Here is a 13,549-nt window from a genome sequence, read left to right on the forward strand (position 1 = left end):
TCTCTCTCTTCTCCCCTTCTGATCGTTTTCTCCTCTACATTACCCCTCCCTCCCTTTCTCTCTCTGTTGAAGCCTCCTCTTTCCTGCTGCAGTTAAACTCTGAGATCTGGGGAAAGTGACAGAGGCACCAGGAATGGCCCTGTACTTACACACCATCCTCCAGGGGCTCCAACCCACCTTGGAAATGCCCGGTAAAATAAAAGGCCTCTCCAGCCCACCTGGCCAGCAGCATAGAGGTGAAGGGAATCCGAATTCTGCTCTTCCAAAGACACAACATAAGAGTGATGAATTAGCTGAAAATTGACCCACTGTTTTGTTGTTCCAAAGGAAGATAAAGAAGGAGAAGAAGAGAGGCTTCTTTGTCGTGCTATGCTGCGATTGGAGATTTGACAAGAAGTGGAGCAGTTTCCATAAAGGATCAGCACGAACCTCATACTGAAGAGGGGGGAAAAGTCAACTGGAATTAAAGCAGGAATAAAGCTCGGGGAAGACGGCTCCTTTAGAAAGAAAGGGAGAAGGGACAATGGGCTAATGTTAGAATGGGGATGGGGATAATACTTGCATGTTTACATGAGGGAGGAAGGTCAGATGCAAGTAAGAGGCTGAAAACCAGAGCACAAAAAAGAAGTGCACGGGGGTGTTCATTGACCGTCATGTATGCATTTAGGGCCAGATGTAGGTAAATCTATTTTACCGACTCATAAATACCGAATTTTACCAATTTGGTATTTATGAATCGGTAAAATAGAAGCAGGGAGATGTAGGTACATCCAGATGTTTTACCGACCGGTAATGCCCATTCATTCCTATGGGCTTTGAAGCCTATAGGAATGCATGGGCATTACCGATTCGGTATTTACCGAATCGGTAAATACCGAATGTCACAAGGGTGCAGGGGGTGTCACTTTGACACCCTCTGGCACCCCCAAAAGAGGCTCGGGTGCCATGTGGCAGGCATACCCTAAGGGCAGGTCTGCCTGTCATATGGCATAGGTGTGCATGCACACATGTGCATGTACACCGGAATCGGTATTTTACCATCAAATTGAATTTGATGGTAAAATACCGATTCTGTAAGGCTTGTGGGACTCAGTAGAGTCCCACCTACATCTCAAAATTACCGAATCGGTAAAAATACCGATTCGGTAATTTACAGAATCGGTAAATTTACTGATCGGTAAATTTACCGATTCTGTAATAATTTGCCCCCTACATCTCAAATTCCTTTTACCGGTCGGTAACGGCCGAATTCGGCCGTTACCGACCGGTAAAAGCCTACCTACATCTGGCCCTTACTGTCTTTCATTACAGGGACTCACGTAGCCTCGTGCTGAGATCTGTGTCTGAGTCCATTGTCACAGTTTCGAATCCCACTGGATCTATTACAATACAGTACAATACAATACTCCGTCTTTTCTTGCTCTGAGGTCAATACTCTTCAGTTGGGTAAAATAACCATCTCCATGTGGGAACTGCTCTGTGTGAAATAGACATGTTATCCTAGTCCGAATTCCAGATTTTTTCTGAGCTTAAAATGTATTTCCTTCATTTACACATGCTAGTTGGCCCTTATATAGGTCTCCTATATCGTTGGTATTGACAGATCTCTCCTGGTTGTATAGAGGCTTTGGCTGTTCAATGCTATTGTAAAGCCTTCTGTACAGAAGAGAGCACTGGAACTGAAGTACAGCATTACAATATAAACAGTATCCATTACAGATAACTTTCCCAACTGAATGATATTCTGGGCCTCATTTATGAAAGGTGATGCATCGCTGAGGGAAAACAGCGATGCGTCACTTTTCATGGCACCCTCTTTGCGACATGCTGGCTGCGTCATATTTATAGTATGATGCATCATGTCGCATGGAGTTACAGATATGTCAGTATTTCTAGCGTATCTGTAGGCGCAAAAATGACGCATTGCTGGAGTGTGTCACAAAAGTGATGCAACTCCATCAATGGGTTATTTCACATGGGCAAGTCCCATTTCAAATGTGCCTGCGCCAGTCTTACACCTGCTGTGAGCCAGGCGTAAGATATTGATGCATTTCCATCCTAGAAGTGACGCAGTGAAATCTTATACATTTCACTGCGTCACTTCTACGTGGCTTACTTGCGTCAGAACGCCCACCCTACATACATTACACCTGGCGCAGGTATAATATGGTGCAGGGGTTTACAAAGTGACGCATCTATCTAGATGCGTCACCTTGTAAATATGGCGCAACATGGAGCATTTGTTACCCTGCTGGTGCGTCACAAAAAGTAACGCACCAGCGGTGCAAAAGTGAGGAAGGGCTCATTAATAAGCCCCAGGATTTTTAGGCACTTCATTCCAGGGTCAGATCAATATGTTTGTATGGAAACCATGCGCATTCAAATACATTCAATTAATGGATGTACTCTCACTTCCAAAATGTACATAATCTCATGCATTTTTAGGCCTAAGCACCGCTGGTGGTAAAATACTAGGTAGCAAGCGCTCCTGTCGCCTAGTGGATGAGAAATGCCTCTCGTAGTCATTGCTTGTACATGCAGGTATGTCATGCGACCGCAGTGGTGCATTCTTGAAGTGTAAATCCCAGTGCCAAGTGCTTGTTTCATCACTCACACATGAATCAGATTACATGGTCACGCTTACATGAATTCCACAAACACAGTTCTGCAGTTCATAATTCCTTTTTTTCTATTTGGTACACTTATCACTAACAACAGTTTTACTTTGTGCAGCATGTTAGCAGCCAAAACGACTTCCACATGTTTTCACATAGTTGTTTGCTATGAGCGGATACAGATCTGCTTACAGCCGCAGGTTCCTTTGGAAGACTAAACAAGGTTTATTTGTAGCACATCTAAATGATAGCATTGCTTTCTCTGAGCTGACACGCATGGACGTGAATTCACCAAAATAATAGGAGTAGTGAAGTGTCTTCATCACCCTTTCACTGCCAAAACCCTGTCCTACCCTGTAGCCTCTCAACAACTTCGTATTGCTGCTGAGAGGTAAGAGGAAGCACAAAGGGTGGAAACTAAAGAAAGTAAACACGCCTGTTAGAGTCCTGTTTGTTTTCTGTTTCTGTGGCTGCCTCCACGCCCTCGAGAGAGACCAAGGGTAGAAAGAGAAGTGCAAGGAATAGAAATACACATACACATACCATGCATAGCAGCTGCTACCACCATTCCCAGTAAATACGAAGCTGCTTTTCAGTGATTCTATCAAACATGAGCTTGGTGAACCAGAGTTAACGTACAGACCTTTGTGGGGCACACGAGGTAGAAAATATAACCAATGTTGTGGCTTGATTTACTAAGCTATTTACACCTGTAAGATCAACTGGCAAGATTTTCCATTTTTATTTAATGCATGTAAATTCTCTTTTGCTTTCACAAAACCTGATTTAAATGTCTCTTGAAAAAGTCTTACCCATACAAACTTTTCCATGAGTAGATTTTGTCAGCTGTACTGAAAGTGGGCGGTTCAATGTGGGAATGCCTTGATATCTGAAATAACCACAAAATTGCTGATTTGGGGATACATGACAATCACGTTCCTCTGTATTTTCTGTTGACTTATAATAGTAACAAACAGTTAACACTGTAGCACAATAGGGCTCCAAGGTTTAAATATCTTTCTAACGCTACGTTGTATTTTATTTTTATGGAAATGTGTTAACAACTTGTGAAAATCATATAACTTTCAGCACATTATTAAGAGTACTTGTTTCAAACATAAAACATGTAGGGTACGGTGAAAATATAAGAATAATTCTTGAAAGAACTACATTGACTGCCAGTATCACGAAGGATTACTTTTAAAATCCTGACTCTAGCATTTAAAGCAGTCAATGACCTTGGGCCTTCGTATCTGAAGAAAAGATTTAGCCGCTACGCCCCTACTCGATCTCTACGTTCAGCTGATCATAATTTGTTGAGCGTGCCTCGCTTTCGGCGAGTGCGTCTTGGAGGCCAGTCAATTGCTGTCCTTGCGGCTTCTGCTTGGAACACTCTGCCATTGTTTTTGAGATCAATCCAGAATTTTGTACCTTTTAAGAAGGCACTGAAAACGCATCTTTTTAGATTTGCTTATTAGACTAGTTTTAAGGGTTTTTTTGGCCACCTGTTTGCTCTCTCCTTTCGCGCCAGGATACTCTGGTGGTAACAGAGCGCGTTATAAAACAGCTAAAATAAATAAAATAAAATAAAATATATATAGCCCATGCATCAGGTTGATTAACAAAACGATCCATAATGTTATAAAATGTGTCGATTTATGACAATAAAACTCTACGAAGACATCCATCTCTTATCCGACCAAAGCAAAGCCATCTGATGAAGAAATGCAATAGTTATCTACTGCAATAGTTATTCTACTTACAGGGGCCACACTCTCTAATTCGGATTGTGCATAGCTAGGCCAGTCATCAAATAATAAGAAGAAATTGACGGAAGTGCTGTATCTGCATTAGAGGCGCATCTCAAAACTTGGGAGGCCCTCCAGGCATCTGTGCCTATGATAGATAGCATCTTAACCAAGTATGAATTCAGATTTTAAAATGAAGATCAAAAATCATTAGATTGATAAGGCTAGTTTTCATTATTTAGTTGAAGCTTGTTTATAAATGTGGCTTGACGGGACCACACAAGTACATTTCCAAGTTTTAGGGAGATTTGTTAGTATCCCTCCCTTATTCTGATGGTAGCCAAATTAGCACTTCATGTATTGGCAGCAGTATTATCAATGTGAGTATACCAGACTTTGCAATAGAATTGTTTGCACTGCTTGTGACTCTAACAGCAACCCTCAATTTCTTCTTCCTTTAGAGAGCACTTTACAGGTTGACATCACCCTCTACCTTCAGCGTCACTAGGGTTGGTGTCACCCGGTGCGGGTAACTCACGGTGTCACCCCCTCACATCTTACCGGATGGACAAACTCACCCTCTGCCTGCACCATGTCCCCTCTGCCTGCACCATCTCTCCCTCTGTCCGCACCATCTCCTCTGCGCCTGCACCATTTCACCCCCTGCCTGCACCATCTTTCCATAGGGCCTACACCATCTCACCCTCTGCCTGCACCATCTCTCTGCTTGCACCATCTCCCCTCTGGTTGCACCATCTCTCCCTGTGTCCACACCATCTCTCCCTGTGTCCACACCATTTCCCCTCCGCCTGCACCATCTCTCCCTCTGTCTGCACCATCTCCCCTCTGCCTGCACCATTTCACCCTCTGCCTGCACCATCTCCCTCTCTGCCTGCACCATCCCGGCCCATCCGCCTGCACCCCCTTCCCCGCCTGCTGCTCTTTTAACCCTATCCTCGTCGCCTTCTCCACCCGCTCCACCCCCCCCCCATGGTTTCTCCCTCACAGTTCTCGGCTTTTCTCAAAGTGACTGAAATAAAATAAACACATGAAATGTGCTTTGAATTTGTGCGTGCGCCGCTGAGGATAAGTTTAAATAGAAACAGAGCAGAGGCGAGGCTGCGGAGCTGAGTTACATACACAGTGTAACCAGATGGTGTCACCCCATGTGAGGGTGTCACCCGGTGCGGTCCGCACCCCCTTAGTGACGCCACTGCCTTCTACCCATATAAGATCTTGCCACCTTCAATAGACTATCGCAGTTCACGGGAAACCCTCTTCCCCTTCTTCAACCTAAGTAAGCACTTTACTTTTATCTCACTTTATTAGACCTCTTCATATATCATAATGGCATGCCAGGGCTACATGGACCTTTGGAGAACATCAAGGATAGGGTCATACACAATTGTGGTGTCAGTCTATAAGAGAGAAATAATGTGTTCATGACTACGATTATAAGGGATAATTCTAGCTTTATTTGCTCTTCTACCACCTTTAAGATATAATGAATGCACAATAAAGCAGTGGAAGATATCCCTACTCCCCACCCAGACGGCAATCAACACCTGGAGTTGAGGCTGCCTTTCATAAATCGCATTGCCAATCAATCTCAGTCTCATTCTCAATCTGGAAATCTCAGCCACCTTACGTCCTGATCGAACCCTGTTCACATAATCAACGCATTAGCAACATCCACAAATGCACAATGGAACAGCAACACAGCATACCCTAAGGTTTTACTTGCAGTGAAGGGCATACCTATGAAAAAATCACTCAGTGCAGTGCAGCAAGTCACCTGGCTGCGCAGCGCTGCATGAAAGGGAAAGGGCAGGAATGTGCCGTATATAACATCCTTTCGCTGCACTGGCACACAATGTGCTTTCTATCGCCAACACAGGCACCCTTGCACCATGGCGCAAGGGGGCCTGCATTGTAAGCAGGGTTGTTTTTGTACATCCCCTCTCAATCTCACTCATCATAAATGGTCTAAAGTACTCACTTTGGTACATTTAAGGATATTGGCCGTCACTGAGGAGTCCCTTTATAAATACATGAAACTCTGAGGTAACTAAACACCCTACATTACATGTAATGAGAGTCGTTTTGTTTGTTAAGCAGTCAATATTACGTCTTCAATGGAGAAAAGTAATCATTTATTAGGTGTAAAATAACCTATAATAAACTGAGCTATCTCCCTTCTTTTACTTCACCATACAATAGTGCTTTGACCCACCCGTTTGCAGCAGTAATGTACAGTACTGATGGAGCCTGACACCTTCACCCCACATAAAGCATTGCCAATGATCTGCGCTCCTCACCAATGAAGGAGGGTGGAAGCAATAGTAGAGAGTAGTAGTGAGTGGGGAGGCAGTTCCACACAACTGTCTTCTCCAGTGAGACCCTCTACATTCAGATGAACATACAGGGCCCAACCCAAGCAGCTTGCCTTTTCCATAACTCCCTCAATTAGCCACCACGAATGGGCATGCAGGAGTTCAAATGTCACAATGTCTGCTCTTCTGCCCAACCTGTGAGAAATACTACTATTGGGCGTGCAAGAACAAAATACTGCATAGATGAATCAGTGCTGTGTATTGCAGGATGCATGCCAATCCCATACCTGGCACCCACCAGTCTCAAACTCTCTGCATGTCCTCTTCATGTACCACTAAGCCCAGCCTTGCCTTCGAGCCATCCCACCACTTCACACTTTCAGACAACACATGAGCTGCAATGAGCCTTCCTTGGACCATGTGCTATTGAGTCCCCTTTCGTCTGTAAACACGTTTCCACCACATGCTCTGGGTACTGATTCTTTCTTCACTCTTGGTATGCTTGTCCATAGAAGGAGACACCTGGTGGAGTGGGTGTATAGAACAAGCAGGTAGAGGCACTACAGAAATTAGATATTTAGTGCCTCTACATTTAGTAATAGCAACTTTTTTGGTTACAGTGCCCAGAAATTGTAGAATTTTGGGTTTAAGCAATATGTAAAAACAAGTTGCAATAGGAAGAGAGCTCTTAAAGGGGAAGGCAGACCTCAACTGGATAACAAAGGTCCAGAAAAAATGAATATGCTTTATGCTATTTCTTTTGCTGGGACCCTTGCTGGGAGTTTGATCTGCATCACGGATTGAGCCACGAGGTCTTTGGAAATAAAGGAGTACTATCACACCGAGCAGGGCGCACTGAGGGGAATCGGACAACAGCAGTAGCAGGGGCCGGGACTGCGAGAACCAGCATCCTAAGCGCTTCAACAACTCAGCGCAGCTGGTGTCTCTTCCCGCCCCTGCCCCCACACAGGCTATTTACGGCTCGCGGCCCCCGCTCCGCAGGAGCCGCTCGCAAGCCGTTTCTTTTGCTGGGACCCTTGCTGGGAGTTTGATCTGCATCACGGATTGAGCCACGAGGTCTTTGGAAATAAAGGAGTACTATAACACCGAGCAGGGCGCACTGAGGGGAATCGGACAACAGCAGCAGCAGGGGCCGGGACTGCGAGAACCAGCATCCTAACCGCTTCAACAGCTCAGCGCAGCTGGTGTCTCTTCCCGCCCCTGCCTATCCCCCTTCCCCATCCTCTATATAGACATGCCCTTTCCCGCGCATCGCGGGACGCGCGCGGGTCGGAGCACGGGGCGAAGCCCGGACTAAGGGCGGACAGTCTGTGACAGTCTGGGACTGATCGGGGCTGGGCTGGACCAGGATTTTTGTCCTTTGTTGCTGTGAGACACCTGTGGTAGCTATCCAGTGAGACTTAATTTCTTTCACAAATATTGTGGATAACCTGTGCTTTCATCTTACCCGAAACCGTTATTTATTGTTTAGTACAGTGTTACTGAGTGTCAGTGTGACATTAGCTAACTGTGCGCAGTATGTCAAAGCAAGAGACTCCCTCAGTATCTAACACTATGGACAATTACTTAGTGCAGGTTGTGAGTCAAATCAACAGCAAAAGAAGGATGTCACTGGGTTTGAGTTCTTCCCCGACCACTACGCAGAGCTCTCCGCCCGAATCCTCCCAAGTAGAACTTCCGGTACAGGTTAATAGCAGCGATGCTCTAGATATTGATTATCCTACAAATTATATTTCGGAACAAAGTATACCTCCCATTGTTGACCTAGAAAATGATTCTGAAGACCAGCTAAACATGATAGAAGAAAATTCCCCGCCCCCTGTGCCTGTAACCAGAGCAGTTAGAGCGTGTAGAAAAGGCCAGATTAAACGTGGTGGATCACGCTCGGGTAGAAAAAGGAAAGCCTCTCCACCCAAAAATATGGTTATAAATGAAGTAAATGGGGTGGATGGTGGGAAGGTGTTCATGGAAGACGAGCAAATGAAGAAATTAGTGAACATGATCGAATCAAAAATTAAGTGTATCATTAAACCATTGGTAGCTAAAATTGACCAGCTAACAGTAGAGGTAAACAGATTAGGTGGACTCCTAAACAAGACAGTGGAGGAGGTGGGTAATATATCAAACCTAGTTTCAAGTAGAGTTGAAACAAATAAGGAGCACACTGGGAGTGTGGAGGGGGGTGGGGAGAAAGTGGTAACAAATCCTCCCGCCATTCAGCCCTCAGTAGGTAAAGGTGCCCAGGTAATGACAAAAGAAGACCCCCCCACTAAGACCTACTGCATTGTGTCCAGAGAAAGGCTCTGTCCAACTTATTGTAGAGGCTTCTCCCCTTGTCCTGGTTCTGGCCAACGTACCCCTCCTTGAAGTCTGGCCAGGTGGATTCTACATCTTCTTTGATCAGTAAAGCGGTGCATTGGTTATCGAATAATATGTTGATATCTCCATGGGGTAAACGGCAGCTAGCTGGGGAAATCAATATGGCAAGAAGGGTAGACTGGATAGGGAATAGCCCGAAAAAATTTGGAGGAGATTGTGTAGTGTTGAATTTTTCAGGTCCAGATGTACTTCCTAACGTTCTGACAAATATATTCCCCCCACAACGTAGGAGCACTGATATAATTCCGCTAACACTTGATTTTTTTTATTGCAGAGGTAGCACAGTGAATCCTAGTATATTAAGGACAAAGTGGAATTCGGTGTCAAATAGGTGGGGTAGGGGTGCCCAAACCAGCGAATGGGGAATCAGCCTTGACAATAGGTTTGCGGCACTGTCAGACTTGAATGAATGCTATTGACTTGGGAGGGCTGATAGTGTTGTGCTCAAAGAATTAGCTGAGCTTGATAGAATGTGTGCTCCCATAACCGAGGGGATTACTCTTACCAATGTTATGTCTACGACCCAAGTAAAAAGGGTGGGTGAATCTAATTTTTCAGGGAAGAGAATAGAGAATAAAGATCCCGAAGAACAGTCCTGCTCCAACCTGTTGGAGACATGTATTAGTCCTGGGTTAGAGGTACTGCCATTAGAATCATCAGGCTATCCATCTATTAACATAGAACCTGAATCGGGGTTGGAGGTTGAAACCCAAGGCATGCCAACAATTCAGGAACCTTTATTCTGCCCAGCAGCTGAGGCTGGGTTGTCCTTTCTTTCTTGGAACCTTGCCAGAATTGTTAACAAGTTAACATCTCCAGAATGGTGTAACTTCGTTGACCAATTTGACATCATCCTGTTTCAGGAAACATGGTCGTTGATTCCAGTTCATCGTTTTGGGTTCCTTAACTTCCAGGTACCAGCTACAAAAAACCCTAAAGGTCGCCCATCAGGGGGCCTGATAATCTGGATTCGCCAATCATTATGCTGTAGAATCCAGCAAAGGATTTCCCTATCAAATGACATTTTGTCAGTTAACATTACATGGGCTAATGGCCAGGGGGTGGCTATCTTTAACATCTATGCTAGGGGAGTGGCGGGGGCCAAACATCTGAAGTAATCACTGCTCTTGATCACGAGCTTGAGGCGCTCCCAACTCAGCTGTCTATCATTGTGGGGGGTGATGTCAACACTACCTTTGAACCGCTTGGTCAAGAGGACCAAATCCTAGCTGCTGAGGAGGACAGCAAATGGGGCGTCCCCCAGCTTGAATTACCCGAAGTTAAAAGATGGACAACAGTGGCCATCCAACTTAAGGCTTTATGTCTAGCGAGAGGCCTTAGAGCAGCTAATGGGCGTACCCCATCAGATCGCCAGGGGGAGAAAACATTCCAGTTTTCCAGTAGAATAGATTACTTCCTGGTGGACATCAGAGAATGGCATAGGCTGATCGATATGATTGTAAAAAACAGGATGGAGAGTGACCATAACCCTCTCTGTATGGATATCCAAGCAAAAGTGGGGTCAAGAGAACCAAATCTAGGGGGCGGTAAAGTCACCCTAGATATTGTAGTCTCGAACAACCTGCGCCATATAAAATGGGGTAGATTGATCGAGAACCCGGAGAGGCTGGAGGATCTTAAAAAAGTGGTGGTCGAAGAAGTGGGCAAGATAAACTCACACAGTAAAAAACTAAATTTTCCTGAAATCATGCTAGAAGCTCATAACAATTTTTTTGCTAAGCTTCAAGGGTTCTTTAAGAAGTCTACAAAATTAGATAAGGTTAATAAAAATTTACCTAAGGTGGGGTGGTATAACCAGTCCTGCAAAGTAGCCCGCCAGAATCTTAGTATTGAACTTAGAAGCAGGAACATCTCAGGGGTGAGAAAGGCGAGGGATATATATAGGAAGGCCCAGAAAGAAGCCAAGAAACAGTGGGACGAGGATCATTGGTGTGATCTGAAATCTGCTTGTGCAGCAAAGGACCAAAAGCAATTCTGGGCTCTAGTTAAGTGGGACAGAGGAGGGATAGCACAACCCCCGCAAAATAACGTTGCTAAAAATCAGTGGGTAGACTTCATCAAACCACAATATGCTTGTGATATAGTTGAAGGAGAGTGCACACTACCCCCTACAGTTTTCTATCAATGTCAGCTATTCACTATAAAAGATGTTAGTATAGCGCTAGACTGTGTGACAGGGGGCAGAGCCCCAGGAATGGATGGCATACCCGCTGATGTGTTTTTAAGTGATCGATTGCCTTGGTGTCAGTATTTCGAGTGGTTAGCCAACTCTGTGGCTAGGGGTGCACCAATACCCACCTCATGGAAGGGAGCTGAAATAATTCCGGTTTTTAAAAAGGGAGACAAATCACTACCTAGTAATTATAGACCTATCAGTCTTATAGACTCGGCACAAAAATTAATAGGTCGATTAGTGCAAAATAAACTGCAATCTTGGATAGAAGAAAAATATATTTTGTCCCCATACCAAGCTGGTTTTCGCCCCTGTACAAGTTCAGTTGATCAGGTTTTCTTTTTTATAGCTTTTTACTGGAGGAACGTGGCTCTAACCAATGGGACCCTTTACGCTGTTTTTGTAGACTTAAAATCAGCTTTTGATTTAGTCCCTCGTTCTAAACTTTGGAGTGTACTTGCTGAAGCTGGGCTGGGCCCGGAAATGTTAACACTTCTTGTCCGCTTGCATGAGAACAATTATGCAAGAATAGATGGGGGGCTCAGGGTGAGGTGACCGACCCTTTCCCTGTCGAACGTGGTGTCCAGCAGGGATGTGTTCTGGCACCCACACTGTTTTCTATATACATCAATGGCATAGTAGACCACCTAAGCCGCTCCCCCACTGACGCTCCTGTATTAGCAGGAGCACGTGTGCCAGTCCTCATGTTTGCGGACGACACGCTGCTAGTTTCTCGAACTCCGAGTGGGCTCCAGAAGGCAGTTAATGCATTCGGTGAGTTCTGTCAGACGCGTGGACTTGAGATAAACACCTCCAAAACCAAGTTCATGTGCCTGAACCAGCGGAAAACATTTAAAGGTACAATTAATTTTAATGGAACTCCTTTAGAACAGGTTGAGGCCTGTACGTATTTAGGAATATCCCTTCAGTATAATATGAGATGGAAAAATCACATCGATATGGCTGTCCTAAAACTCCATCAGCTGGCGGGTATAGTGGCACTCAAGCATAAAGCTTCATTGACTAAGCCAATCACCCCTGCTTTAGAAATTTATAACATGAAGGGGATAAGCGCCTCCTTGTACGGTTCGGAATTGTGGGGATTCTCCAACTTGAAACAGTTAACATTGGCGGAGAACAGGTTCCTACGCCATTTAGTCGGGGTTCCCCAAAGTACTCCAACTGTCCCATTAGTGTATGATCTAGGCAGGAAGAATATAGAGGATTTGGCACGGCTACAACCTTTATTATATTGGAGACGGATCATGACAATCCCTGAGTTAGCTCATTATGCCACTGCCCTGAAGGACATTATCAGGGCAGATTGTTTTCATTCCATTTTGTGGCTTAAAGAAATAAGGGGTATGTTAATTAAGTTGGAACTAGATCACCTATGGATTAATCCCAATGCCTTAAGCTTTCCATCAAAGGCAATCTTGAAAAAAATGTACTGGGACATGGTTTGGTTGACTGCCTATAGTACTGAATCTAACACCAACTTAACTGGTTGTTTTCTTGATATCAAACCTCTACCATCATGTGAGCCTTACTGGGACATCATTGAAAGGCCGTTTGATAGAAAATTGTATTTTCAATTCAGAACCGGGACCCTTCCTCTAAAGGCATTTACATATAAATGGTCAGCAACTCAGGACGACAAATGCCATTACTGTAAAGACTTGACTGAGAACATTCCTCACCTGCTATTTGTATGTCCCCTTTCTGTAAGTCCCCGCCGTAAGTGGATAAAACCTGTGTGTTTAAATCTAGGGACACGTAGGTACATAGAGGCATTAAGATTACTTGAATCAGATTGTTCACCTTGTATGGCGATCGCCATTGCAAAATTTTTAGGGTGGGCTTGGATTATACGCACCCGTACCTTGCAATTCCCAGATGCTGCCCAATGAATTTATGACTTGTAAAACAGAGGAGGGACCCTGAATCTAAGAAAAAACTAGAATTGGGGAACAACCCGCCAGGGCGAGAACAAGAGGAAAAACATGAAAAAGGGGGAGTTCCCTTAAATGACAAGGATCAAAGTTTAACTAACATCAACAGTATACCCACACATCACAACAAGAATACATTTATTCAAAAAAGTTTTTAATTTTTATTTTTATATATATATATAGATATCAACATTTTTTATAAAAAATAGAGTAATTCCATTTGAGCAATACAAAGCATTTAGGAAGAATATACATAATCAAAAACATGCAAAAACAATCTAAAACCTAGGACAAGCAGAGACACTTC

This window comes from Lissotriton helveticus, chromosome 3_2 (assembly GCF_964261635.1).
Source record: "Lissotriton helveticus chromosome 3_2, aLisHel1.1, whole genome shotgun sequence".
Lineage (NCBI taxonomy): Eukaryota > Metazoa > Chordata > Amphibia > Caudata > Salamandridae > Lissotriton > Lissotriton helveticus.